The following is a 15,056-nucleotide window of genomic DNA, read 5'->3' on the forward strand; positions in this document are numbered from 1 at the left end:
ATGGAACATCTTATACCACATGCAGGCGTTATACTTCTGGTGACAATGGGGTTCCTGGGGTCTCTGGAGTGTGATCCAATAGGCTACATGCTGGGCTGAACTTCGGGAAGCCAGGATCTGCTGCTGCCTCCATGGGTGTCCTGGAGCAAGTGCCTTCTGGTCCCCAGCTGCCTCTGGCCAAAAGAGGAGCTTGAATGCAAGCCAGCTGCAAACACTTTGTGGCCTTCAGAATTATGACAGTGTATGTGTGCCCCCCACTCTGACACACACACACACACACACACACACACACACACACACACACACACACTTCCTAGAAGCTATGGTTTGAGTGACCTCCTAAAGAAAACTGTAAAGAAAAAGTCAATGGGTAAAAATGTTGGTGGGAATAGAAGGGTGGGAATGTTGACTATCATGCGGCACACATTTGTTTAAAGCGTAGCATATGAGCGGTAGCTTCCTTTACACATTTGATGTGACATGGGCAGGTGCCCACAGCTGAAAGGAGAAAGGAAATGCAGAATTTGACATGTGGCCTTTGTCCTCTATCATCTTATAAGCCTTATTATGCTAATTTTAGGGTAAGAAAATTGAGGTGGCAGTCATATAACAACCAAGAAGCTCTTAAATGGCCAAGACAGGACTACTAGTATAGATGAGATGACAGGAGCATCCTTCAGCTTGGCTGTGGGCCATGACCTTGAGATGTGATTCTGACCTTCATCCTCATGTCCTTAGCTGCCACTTTTCTTAGAGTTGCAGGTAATCTTGTCTTTACAGGTGTTTTTTTTTTTTTTTTTTTTTTTTTGTGAGTCTCCCTGGATTTATTTATTTATTTATTTATTTATTTATTTATTTATTTATTTATTTATTTTACAATACCATTCAGTTCTACATATCAGCCACTGGTTCTCCTATTCTCCCCCTCCCACCCCCTCCCCTACTCCCAGCCCACCCCTATTCCCACCTCCTCCAGGGCAAATCCTTCCCTGAGGACTGCGATCAACCTGATAGACTCAGTCCAGGCAGGTCCAGTCCCCTCCTCCCAGCCTGAGCCAAGTGTCCCTGCATAAGCTCCAGGTTTCAAACAGCTAACTCATGCAATGAGCACAGGACTTGGTCACACTGCCTAGTTGCCTCCCAAACTGATCAAGCCAATCAACTGTCACACCTATTCAGAGGGCTGATCCAGCTGGGGGCCCCTCAGCCTTTGGTTCATAGTTCATGTGTTTCCATTCATTTGGCTATTTTTTTTTCAATAATTGAGTAAAACCGAAATTTATTATAAGCCACAGTCGTCCTAGGGACCTCCATGCTATATATATAGCCTTCATGGTTCTATGGGTTGTGGTCTGATTGTTATTTATTTTATATCTAGAATCCACTTATGAGTGAGTTTACAGGGTTTTTTGTGAGAACCAATAACTATGAAGGTACTTGCTAAGTGACACGGGGAAGCATTGGGACTTTAGTCATGGAGATAGGAGCAAATGTTAATGAATTAGTGAATTATTTGGCGAAGGCCTTGCCACCAAATGAGGTCTCTGGGGCACACTGCCCTAAGAGTTTGTCTTTCTGCACTGAGGAATGGACAGTCATCCTACATGAAGGGTTAAGGCCATTAAGACAGTGTGGTGCCCAATTTCCTGGTTCTACCCCTTGCCTGCTTTGTGATTTTAGACACTGTACCAAACTTCTCTCTGTGGATCCATTTTGAAATCTCTGAAATGGGAATGAGAATAGGCTCTATTTCCTAAGATTATGTTGTCAATTAGGTGAACAGACTCATGCATGGCTCTTGACACAAAAACTGTAGACTGGAAACTTTGATAAGCATGCTGACTTATGAGAGTTGGATTTGAGTAACCATGCTTGAATATTCAGAAGTCACATGCTAGGGTGAAGGCTCCATGGTAGGGAATCATGATGCAGAACCCTAGAACAGCAACGTCCCCTGCAGACAGCATCCGGTGATTTACAAAGAATTGGCTTCTATGGCTGACATTTCCCATTTGGATTAAGTAGGGCTTGGAGCACCCTGCCCTTTGGGCTTAATTTCCATCCTCCTCCTACAGTGTCATGCTGGAGTTCCACAAACACCACACTGAATCATTTAGAATTCAATAACGCCATTAGTCAAATGGACCTAGGAGACATCTACAGAGCATCCACCAAACACTAACATGCTTTCTTCTCAGCAGCTTCTGCACTTTCTCCAACTGACAACTTAGTAAGACACAAGGAGAGTCTATAGAGGAAAATCTAAGTAACACCCTGCACCCTATCTGACCACCAGAGATTAAAGATGGCTATGAAGAAGGCAGAAAGTGTACAAACTTGTGGAAATTAAATAGCTTCCTACTATTTATGAATGAAAATTGGGCCAAGGCAGATATCAAGAAGAAAATTCAAAATTCATCTGAAACAGTATTCTGAAACATCCAGATATGGCTCACTTGTTTTATCCCTTATTCTAATTTTACTTTTATAATATTTTAAACTTCATTCTTTATAATATATGCACTAGCAGATATTAGTTGTACAAAATAATAGATCTTGTGATGTTTTCATATTGTATATAGTATTGATTTTTTCCACAATCACCCCTTGCCTTCTCTTGTACCATTTCCTCCCTCTTCCCAAATAGTCCACTTCCTGTTTTTATTTCATAAAGATTTATTATTTTTTATTTTTTATGTGTATGAATGTTTTACTTGCATGTATGTCTGTATACCACATGCACACCTGGATCCTGTGGAGGCGGAAGATGGCATTGAATTCCCTGAAACTTGAGTTGTTAGCAGCTGTGTGGGTGCTGGGAATTGAACCAGGGTCCTCTGTAAGAGCAGCAAGTGCTCTCAATGACTGAGCTATTTCTCCAGCCTTCTCTATTTTGATTTTAAAAATCTATATTTCACATATGTATGAAAACATGATATTTGTTGTAGGCAGAGTTTTCCTGCCCTGCAAGCTGCCCCCAAATGACTACATAGAGGTTTAATATTAATTATAAATGCTTGGCCAGTAGCTCAGCTCAGGCTTGTTACTAGCTAACTCTTACACTTAAATTCACCCACATTTTGCATCTATGTTCTGCCACATGGCTTGGTACCTTTCTCAGTATGGCATGTCATCTTGCTTCTCTCTGCGTCTGCTGGCAACTCCAGACTCCACCCTTCTCCTTCCCTGCATTCTTAGTTTGGCTCTGCCACCTAACCTTATTCTGTTCAGCTATTGGCTAGTCAGCTCCTTTACTCAACCAATCACAGTGACATATGTTCACACAGTGTATAGGAATATTGTACAATTTGTCTTTTTTACTTGGGTTTCACTTAATGTGATGATCTCTAACTCTGTCAGTTCTTTGTAAATGATATGGCTTTGTTGTTCTGTTACGGAAGCATGCAACTCCATTGTGTGTGTATGTACACATATGACATTTTCTCTATCTAGTCATATGTTAACAAATACCTCGGCTGACTCTGAAACTTGGCTATTGTGAAGAGTATTTCAATAAGAATGTTTGTACAGATCCCTGGGTTTTGTGCTACCTTAGAGTCTTTGGGGACATAAACACAGGCCTAGAGTAGCTATATCGTACCATATCTCTACCTTTAGTTCTTTGAGGCTCCCTCTACTAAAGACTTCCATGGTGACTTTACTAACTCACATTCCCACCAGCTGTGGACACAGTTCCTCTTCTTCTACACCCTCACCAGCACTTGGGATTGTTTGTTTTAGCCATTCTGACTAGGTGAGAAGGAATCTCGGAGTACTTTTGATGTTCATTACTCTAATGACTAAAGATGCTGTTTATACTTACTGGCTATTCACATTTCCTTTGTTTAGTTTACTTGCCCATTTACTGATTGGATTGGGTTTCGGTGTTTAAATTTTGAATTATTTATATACACTAAATATGAATCCCCTTTCTTTTTTCTTTTTTTGGTTTTTCAAGACAGGGTTTCTCTGTGTAGCTTTGGAGTCTGTCCTGGATCTCTCTCTCTGTAGCCAAGGCTGGCCTCAAACTCACAGAGATCCTCCTGCCTCTGCCTCCCAAGTGCTGGGATTAAAGGCGTGTGCCACCACCGCCACCGCCGCCGCCGCCGCCACCACCACCACCACCCAGTGAATCCCCCTTCGGATAAACAACCGGCAAAGATTGTCTCACTGTCATCTGTCTCTCCACTCTGTCCATTGTTTCTTTGCTGTGACTTCAGGAAATCCCATTAGTCAGTTCTTATTGTTCCTTCTGGGGCTGCTTACAACGTCTTCTCTCATACCTGTATTCTACAGTGTTTTCCTCTTGGTTTTCTCTAGTAGTTTCCAAGGTTTTGGTTTTACATTAAAGCCTTTGGTGTCTTCTAAATTGATTATATTTTACTCAAATACATTTTGACAGTTATTGGCAAAAATAGCCCAGGTAAAGATGGAGTCAAAAATTATAAAGTGTTAAGGGATAAAAATAAACATTGGTTTTAGCTGTATTAAATCTTGCTGACTATAAGCAGCCTGGGGACTGTTCTGATCACCTAAAAATGGAATACTTCATGACTTGGCATGTCAACCTTGCTCGGGCCAGGCTGAGCTCTGTATTATTGGACATGTAGCATGTGTGCTGCTCAAGTGAGCACTCGGTGGGTTTTATATAGGAAGGGGATCTGGATCCCAGATTCATTCTTCTCTGCGTGGATCTCCAGTTTTCTCAGCAGCATTTATTGAAGAGGCTGTCTTTTCTCCAATATATATTTTTGGTATTTTTGTCAAAAATCAGATGGATTGGAGCTAGCAAGGTGGCTCAGTGGTTCAGAGCACTGGCTGCTCTTCCAGGGAACCCAAGTTCAATTCTCAGCTCACAACCTGACACCCTCTTCTGGCTGTCACTTGCTTGTATGGTGTACATACGTCCAGACAGAATGTCATATATATAAAAGAAAAAAGAAAAAAATCAGTTACATTTAAAAATTCCAACCATTTTTAAAAATCACAAATATCAGCTGGCCAGAGCTAGGAAGCTTCACTTATGGCTCCTTGATTCGGAGTCATTGGTCCACATACACGCTTCTGTTCCAGTCCTACACTGTTTATGTTAGTTAAGGTGTGGTAAAGTGACCGAGTTCATGTTCTGGGATATGTCTAACATTGCTCCTTTTGCTCAGGATTACTTTGGGTATCTGGGATTATTATGTTTTCACATGAAATTTTTATTGCTTCTTATAGTTCTGTGCAGAATATAATTAGAATTTTTGGTGGAGGATTGCACTGAATCTGTAGGTTGGTTTTAGTAATGATGTTGTTTTCACAACATTAATTTTCCCAGTTCATCAGTACAGGATTTTTTTCATCTTCCAGTGTTTTCTTCAATTCTTTCTTTGGTGTTTTGAAGTGTTCAGTGTAAAAGCTATTTTAACTCTGGTTAGGTATATAGGTAGGGATTTTTTTTGTAAGGTTACTGTGAATGGAATTCTTTTCTTCATTTCTTTCTTGGAAAGTTAATTATTGGTATATAAAATGCTATTGATTTTTGTGTGTTGTTTTTGTATGATGCTACTGTGCTATAAGAGTGTCAAATCTTAAGAGTTTTTCTACAAGAGTCCTTTATGATTAGAGCGTGTCATCTCTAAATATGGGTGATTTAACTTCTTCCTCTCCTATTTGCCACAGGGGCAATCAAGCAACACAGTGCCCTTAGCATTTCTGCTGCTCGGTTTTTATCAACTTGACACCAAATTAGATACACCTGGGAGGAGGGACCCTCAGTTGAGGAATTGTCTCTGCTGGAATGGCATGTGAGCATATCTCTGTAGCATTTTCTCGGCTTCCAGTTGATGCAGTAGGTCCCAGGCCACCGTGGGCAGTCCTATCCGTAGGCAGGTGGGCCCAAGCTGTATAAGAAAGATCCTGAACAAGCCACGGGGTTGAGGCTACAGCAGGCAGTTTTCCCCTGTGGTTTGTGCTTCAAGCCTCTGCCTTAAGTGTCTACCCTGACTTCCCTCAATGATAACCTGAAAGCAGAAATAAACCCTTTCTTCAACAAGTTTACTGTTGGCCACGTGTTCATCAAGCAACAGGAAACCAAACTAGAACAGTTTCCAGGCAGCAGACTATGTGTAGAGAATGGACAGCCGTGGTTTGTTCCCTACCTTCAAAGAAATCCTTTCAGTTTTTGCCTGTTTAGTATAATGACAGCTATGAATTTGTTGTAGATAGCTTTTATTGTGTTGAAACATATTCCATCTATATCTAGTTTCTTTTGGGCTCTTATCATGAAGAGATGTTGACCTTTGAAAAGCCCTTTACTGAATCTATTGAGATAATAGATTTCTCACCCTGATTCTATTTATGTGCCATATTACATTTATCTCTTACATCCCTGGAATAAAACTGATATGATCATGGTGCATGATATTTTCAATGTGCTGTTGAATTTGGTTTGTAGGAATTTCTGAGACTCTCTATGACTATTTTCCTTGGGGAAATTGTGCATAGCTTTTTCTTTTTGTTGTGATTATCAGTTTTGGTTTGGAGCGACACTAATTTTGTAGTCTGTATTTGGTAGTGTTTCCCCCTTTTGTTTTCTGGAACAGTCTGAGGAGCATTGCTGGAGGAGATTCAACAGTGACTCTACCCTGTCTTGGCACTTCTTTATTGGCATCTGCAGCAGTTAGTTCTCTGTTGCTGTGGCCGAAGTACATGGTGTAGAACAGAAGGGAGGAAGCGTCTGTTCTAGTTCATAGTTTGGGGAACATAACCTACCCCAGCAGGGCAGGGATGTTGGCAGGAGGAGCATTAAGCTCTGGCAATGGACCATGAAATATCTGGTTATATCTGGTTTTGCCAATGACCCACAACCCATTCAGGAGCATACTGGTCACTCTCCACACATGCAATTGTTCTTGGTGTCTTGTTTTGTTCTTTTACAATTTGGTAAGATATAAGACACTATTTTGTTGTTGTTGTTGTTGTTGTTGTTGTTAGAACTTGCTTTGTGACCTATGTTATCTCTCTTTTTTTTCCTTTTATTTTATTTTACAATACCATTCAGTTCTACATATCAGCCACAGATTCCCTTGTTCTCCCCCCTCCTGCCCTCCTCCCCTTCCCCCCATTCCTACCTCCTCCAGGGCAAAGCCTCCTCCGAGGACTGAGATCATCCTGGTAGACTCAGTCCAGGCAGGTCCAGTCCCCTCCTCCCAGGCTGAGCCAAGCGTCCTTGCATAAGCCCCAGGTTTCAAACAGCCAACTCATGCAATGAGCACAGGACCAGGTACCACTGCCTAGATGCCTCCCAAACAGGTCAAGCCAATCAACTGTCTCACCTATTCAGAGGGCCTGATCCAGTTGGGGGCCCCTCAGCCTTTGGTTCATAGTTCATGTGTTTCCATTCATTTGGCTATTTGTCCCTGTGCTTTATCCAACCTTGGTTTCAACAATTCTCGCTCATATAAACCCTTCTCTTTCTCGCTACAATAGCCACAAATGACATAAAATACCTTGGGGTAACACTAACCAAGCAAGTGAAGGATCTATATGACAAGAACTTTAAGTCCCTGAAAAAAAGAAATTGAAGCAGATGTCAGAAAATGGAAAGATCTCCCATGCTCATGGATAGGCAGGACCAACATAGTAAAAATGGCAATTTTACCAAAAGCAATCTACAGACTCAATGCAATCTCCACCAAAATACCAACACAATTCTTCACAGACCTGGAAAGAATAATACTCAACTTCATATGGAAAAACAAAAAACCCAGGATAGCTAAAAGAATCCTGTACAATTAACCTCTGGAGGCATCACGATCCCTGACTTCAAGCTCTATGTTATCTCTTTTGTAGCAAGGTCCTGGGTTCCAAGAAAACTGTGTTCTACAGTGGTGGATGGTATGTTTTGTAGATATGTATGAAGCCTATTTGATCTATGGATTCTGCATCTAATGTTTCTTTATTGACTCTTTTGTCTAGGTGACATCTTTTATTTGTGAGAGTGGGGTATTGAAGTCATTCACTGTTACTGGACCTGGGCTTCTAGACACCTTTATACCCAGTAGTGAGCTTTCTTTATGTTTTCTTTTTAATAAAATTGGTGCTTCAATGTTCAATATTTATAACATATAATTAAAATATATTATATATAATATATAATCATTGTATATATAGATACACATAAAATCATTATATCTTCTTGATTAATTACTCCACTTGCTAATGTGTGGTGGCTGTCACGTCTGGCTCATTTTTGTATGTGGCCCATTTTGGCAAACATAATTAGAGATATTCTTGCTGGTTTTCATATTGGTATATCATTTCTCATTCTTTTTTTTTCAGTCTTTTTCTGTGTATCCTTGATATGGAGGTGTATTTCCTGCAGGGAACAAACAGAGATTGTATTTTAATCCAACCAATTAGTTGGCTATTTTATTATAACCATTTTTTAAAAAGATTTTTTTATTGTTTTAGATATGTATGTGTATGTGTGTCTATATGTGAATGAGTGAGGGTGCCTGCAGATGTCAGAGGCATGAGATCCTTCTGGAGCCAGAGTTATAGACAGCTGTGAACTGACAGAACTTGTTGCTGGAATCAAACTTGGGTTCTCTGCAAGAGCAGAAAGTACTTTTAACTGCTGAGCCATCTCTCTATCCCCCAGTCTGCATCTTTTAATTGAAGAATTAAGGCCATTTATATTTAGGGTTATTATTAAGAGGAGGTGGGTGAATCCTGTGGTTTTGTTTGATGTTTTCTTTGTTGGATCAAACAGAGTTCATTCTTTTCTTTCTCCCTGAGTCACATTAGGGGCTTGCTTGTTTCTGAGTTGCGTGTTTGATTATTTTCTAGTTCTCACTTGGTGTTCACATCTGTTCCTCTCCTGCATTGTCTTTTCTTTCCTGGACTCTAGTGTTTGTCTTTCCTTTGTCAGTAGAATTCCTTTAAGTGTCTTCTGCAGCTTTGGCTTAGTGGTCATGAACTGCTTTAGATTGCGCTTATTCTGAAAGGTCTTCATTCCTACATTGATTAAAAAATACTTTTCTTTATGTTTTGATTGACAGTTATTTCCTTTCAGGGCTTGGATTTTATTATTCCATGATTTTTCTGGCAACTAGGCTTTCTGCTGAGAAGTTCGTGCTATTCTGATGAATTTGCATTTATGAATGTGTTGGCAGTTTTCTCCTGAAGCTTTTAATATTCTTTCTTTGTTCTTAGCCCTAGCATTTTAAATATATAATGTGACATGAAGAGATTCCTTCCTTGTCATGTCAATTTGGGGCTCTAAATGTTTCCTGCACTTGAATATGGTGATGGTTAGTATTAAGTGTCAACTTACAGGATCTAGGATCACCAAGAGGCATGCCTCTGGGCACACCTGGAAGTGGTCACCTAGGTTACTGTTAGCCTCTGAAAATGACTGTGGAGCGTTATCTTGATTATGTTAATTGAGGTGAAGTGGGAAGGTCCTCTCGATGTGGATGGCACCATTTTCTAAATAGGGAATCTGGACTGTATAAGACTGCAGAAAACATCTGGAGTACAAACAGAATACATTCATTCATCTCTTTATGCTGCCTTGACCTCACCTCAAGGATGGGAACTCTTTTTCCTGTAAATTGTTTTTGTTGGGGGTATTTTATTAAAGCAACTGGAAAAAAAATGAAGATATCCCTGTTTCTCTAGGGTTGGGAAATGTTCAGCTACAGTTTCATAAGTGATTGTCTATGCCTGTAGTTTGCATCTTCTACACATGGATCCTTAGGTTTGTTCTCTTGGGCATGTCCCAGAGATGCTGAAAGTTGTGCCCATGCTTGTTTATTTCTTTTTTCTTGGTTTTTGTCTTTACCTTGATCTCTGCTATTGTTTTTGTTCCTTGAGCTAGTGCATTGGTGCAGCTTTCTAATGGTTTTTATTTGTCATTGAGTTTTTTCATTTTTCTGTTTGTTTGTAAGATGAATTGCTAAGTGATCTTATTAATAAAAAACCCAGCATCAGATATTGGGGTAAAAACTGAGCGATCAGAGGAATAGAACAAGCCACAGCCAACTTCACCTTACCAACTCCTCAGCCTCTGACAGAGCTACTTCCTGTATACTCATACCTATATACCTTTCTGTGTCCTGCCATCTTCTTCTCTCCACCCAGCTTCATCACTTTCTCTTTCTGCCCAGCTCTATCACTTCCTGTCTGTCTGTCCAGACCTCCAGACCTCTATAGTTAACTAGCACTGGGATTAAAGGCATATGCCACCATGCCTGGCTCTATTCCCAGTGTGGCCTTGAACTCACAGAGATCTAGATGAATCTCTGCCTCCCAAATGCCAGGATTAAAGGCATGCGCTACCATTGCCTGACTTCTATGTTTAATAAAGTGGATGACGTTTTCCTCTGAGCCCCAGATAAGCTTTATTGGGGTGCACAAGTAAAATATTACATTTCCCCCTTTGTCTAAAATAAAAAAGTTATAACTAATATAAGAAAAACTATATACAATAAGTACAATAACTATGTGCAATATATACAGGCAATAAATACATCAACAATGTCTAGTCCACTTGACAAATTTAGCAAAAATATTCCATTATCTATACTATTTTGGTGAGTCCAAAATGTACCTAATTCACTCCATATCCTAACTTGTATTACCAACCAAAAACTATCTTTTGATGTCTTTTAAACTTATACACTTTACACCTCTTTAGTGAGTTTCTTTTCTGAAGTTAACAAGGAAAATTATAACTATAACTATCTAATCTTCAACTCCCTCAGAGACCTGAGAAGGAAATATTACCTAGTTAAATAGGAAGTACAAATAAGCAATTTCCAAACAATGTGGGTTATGCCAGAAACAGCCAGACTCCTAGACAGTCACTAGAGGTTTCTCTACCATGTTGGGGCACCCATTTTCAGTCCACAGGCCTAGCATATCTGACAGACTCATCTGTGGAGCAGGATTTTCTAAAGAGCCTTCCTACCTTGTCTTGGCAAGGATAAGCAGTCCTTTCTTTTGTGTCCTGCTTGTACATTTTGGACAGCATACTGTCAGTAGTCAAAGCAAGGGCATTTTATTGCCCAGAGGCTAATTTTTGCCACAGTGAAAGTAAACTCCATAAGGAGATTCTTTGATGCCCATGATCTTTGAAATAGATTGGTGCTGCCAGGAGCAGACATGTCTCATAGACATAAAAAAAGAAAAAAAATCTATGTTCTTAAAACATCTTAAATGCCATATTCTGTAGATCTCTTAAGTGTTTGAAGATGACCTGTCTATATAAAATATATCTCTGCTTGACCTTGAAAGCATACCTATTATGATTACAAGTTCAGTGGTAATGACTAAGTACTAACCTGCATTTCTTTATTATCTTAAATAGTTGGTTAATAATTTTCAAGGACTAGAAATTGCATTACATTATTAAATGAACTGTATAGGTACAATACCTTGAACAAGATTAAAATATATATACAGTATTTTCTAACAAAATCAATCTCAAATTTGTATCAATATACAAAATTTGTATACAATATACAAAAACCCAATCCAATGTAAAATATTTCAAACTAGTAGTTGCCTTCTAAAAGCAGATTCAAAAATCTACCTTTTTATCTTATCATAGCTATATAAATCAATCTCAAATTTGTTGCAATATACATAATTTGTATATAATAAAAAAATCCAATCCAATGTAAAATATTTAAAATTAATAGTTGCCTTTTAAGAGTAGATTCAATAATCTACCTTTTTATCTTATCATGTCCACATTCTTTCTTTTTTTCTTTTTAGAGTAGATTCAATAATCTGTCCTTTGTTCTATCATTTCTATATCTTTTTTTTCAGAGTAGATTCAATAATCTATCTCTTATCTATATCCTCTTTTTTCCAAACAAAAATCTTAAATTTAATTTCCTTCATTTAACTTTTTACCTGACCGTTAAAAATTAACAACTTGTAACCAATCATTCTAAACAATGACAATTATCCAAAACCCACTGAAAGACCAAAAACCACCCACTCTACCTCTTGGAAATGTGAGCATCATGTTCTTAAAATTGCTTCTTGTTGTCTGGGGGTGAAAGCATCTTTAAAGGATCCCGGAAAGAAAAATTTTGGGTTAATTGTCAAGTCCTGGGAGAGGTAGCTATATCATTTATTGTCCAGTCTCTGCATAATGCAAAAATGCAGAGCTTGTCTCAAGTCCTTGCTCCAATAGTTTATGAGGCTGGATCATCTCAGCTAGCCATTTCAAAATTGTCCTGAGCAGTTTGAAGTCCAAAGCTGATCTTTGGGTGTGTTTGTCAGCTTAATGGTGTTATCATCATCCTGTTGGCCCCATCATCATTTTGGAGACTTCAAATTTGCTGTTGGGTATGAGCATGGTTCACTGCAGAAAACTGATAGAGACTCAAACACAAAAACATGTAGAGGCAGCTAGATGAAGCCTTTTCTTCTAGAATTAGTATCACCACATTCATTTCTACAAAATCTCAATTTCTTTGCTGACTTTCTCAGTTATGTTGCTGGCTTTCTTGTCCAGGTCTGGAACTATCATTTTTACTTTCTTCACCTGTTCATTTGAATACTATTTGGTGTTATCTTAACAAGCAGCCTTGTCTTGAGGGGTCAATTCTAAGCACCATTCAGAGAAGAGAAAATAAACTGTAACATCAACAAAACCAGACCAAACCAGATACAGAAATATAAGTAAAATCTATTAAAAGCCAATCACTATACAACTTATAACCACAGATATATAAGTATAAATGAATAAAGTCAAGGAAGAGTGAAGGGAAAAAATAAAGAATAAACCAAATTAAATTAAAAAAAGATGAAAGGAAAGAGGAGAAGAATGTAAAGAAGGAAAGAAAAAAGCAATATATAATTTTTTCATGAAACAAAAAAATGGATAACTGCAAGAACAGGAGGAATAAACAGTAACAAGATTTTTAAAAGTTTAGTATATAAGAAGCCAGTAAAATATCAATAAATATATTGGAAAGAATAAAGAAAAGAAAAAGAAAACACTTTTATAAGATGACGAAGAATTGGTTCTATATTCTTTATTGGTTCTATAATTTTGGAATCTTCCAGGTGGAGGGGATGGTAGGGTTTTTTCTTGTTGTTTCAAGAGCATTCAGAAATTGAAGATCATCTTCTGCCATTAAGGAGATGTCTATTGGGGGGGGGCTAGCTGATAATCAAGGTCCACGAGGGAGTTCTCTGACTGCTACTCTTAATTTTCTTCTTCCTTCCAACTCTCTTAGCTGAGCACTGTTCTCTTCTTCCCAGTCCCTTCCCCTTCCTTTCCTCTTCCCTCTCATTCCTCTCCTCTCCCTCCTTCCCTTCCTCCCCCCTCTATCCCTATTTCTCTCTCTTTCCTTTTTTCTCCTTTGACCATAGTCTCAGTGACTATAGTCTAGGTATGTCTCTGCAGGGGAGAGATTCTTTCTTTCCACATCTTCCCCGTCACAAATGCTTATTGCTGATCTTTCACTCAGTTATTCCTGACTTTGTTTTCATTGTCTTCTAAAGTGAAATCTGGACGAGTTTGCCTTCCCTGTCTGCCTCAGAGAAGGACTAGAACGCGGTGCTTTGTAAAACTGCATTTTTTCCCCAGTCTCATTCAAAAAGGAATCCTGATTTGTTTGAATGTTTGCTAATAAAAGTGGAAACCAGAGAAGCCAGAAATATACACTAGAAAGAAGACAGCATCTTCAACAAATGGTACTGGGCAAAATGGATGGCTGTAGAAGATTGCAAATATTTATCACCCTGCACAAAATTCAATTACAAATGGATCAGAGACCTCAATATGAAGCCAGATACACCAAACTTGATAGAAGAGAAAGTGGGGAATAGCTTTGAACTTGCTGGCACAGGAGAAAACTTTCTGAGTAGAACACCAATGGGGCAAGCACTGAGATCAATAATCAATAAATGGGACATCATGAAACTGAGAAGCTTCTACATGGCAAAGGACATCTTCATACAAACAAAGCATCAGTCTACAAAACTGGAAATTTACCAACTACACATCTGATACAGGGCCAATATCCAAAATATATAAAGGACTCAAACTAGATATCAAGAAAACAACCTAATTTTAAAATGGGGTACTAATTTAAACAGAGAATTCTCAATAGAGGAATCATAAGTGACTGAAAAACACTTAAAGAAATGTTCAAAATCCTTAGTCATCAGGGAAATTCAAATCAAACTACTTTGAGATTTCATTATACACTTGTCAGAATGGCTAAGATCAATAAAACAGGTAACAGTTCATGCTGGCAAGGATGTAGAGTAAGGGGAACAGTCCTCCATTGCTAATAGGAGTGCAAATCTATACAGCCACTATGGAAATCCACGTGATTGTTTCTCAGGAAAATTGGAATCAATCTACCTTAAGATCCAGCTATACCAGTTGTACTGAGTGGTTTTGAGTATCAACCTGACACAAGCTAGAGTCATCATAGGAAGGAGCCTCAGCTGAGGAAATACCTCCTTGAGATCCAGCTGTAAGGCATTTTCTCATTTAGTGATCAATGGAGGAGGGCCCAGCCCATGATGGGTGGTGCCATCCCTGGGCAGGTGATCCTGAGTTCTGTAAGAAGGTGGGCTGAGTAAGCCAGAGGAAGCAAGCCAGTAAGCAGCTCCCTTCCATGGCCTCTGCATCAGCTCCAGCCTCCAGGATCCTGACCTGTTAGAGTTCCTATCCTGAATTCCTTCATTGATGAACAGCAATGCTGAAGTGTAAGCGTGATAAACCTTTCCTTCCCAACTTGCCTTTTGGTCATGGTGTTTTGTTGTAGCAATAGAAAACCTACCTAACACACTAGTCTTAGGCATGTACCCAAAGGACGCTTCATCCTACTGCAAGGACACTTGCTCAACCATGTTCAGTGCTGCTCTATTCATAATAGCCAGAAACTAGAAACAACCTAGATGTACCTCAACAGAAGAATGGGGTAAAGAAAATGTGGTATGTTTACACAATGGAATGTTACTCAGCCATTTAAAAGTTGAAATCATGAAATTCATAGGTAAATGGATAGAACTGGAAAAAAATCACCCTG

Source organism: Peromyscus maniculatus, chromosome 6, assembly GCF_049852395.1.
Source record: "Peromyscus maniculatus bairdii isolate BWxNUB_F1_BW_parent chromosome 6, HU_Pman_BW_mat_3.1, whole genome shotgun sequence".
Classification (NCBI taxonomy): domain Eukaryota; kingdom Metazoa; phylum Chordata; class Mammalia; order Rodentia; family Cricetidae; genus Peromyscus; species Peromyscus maniculatus.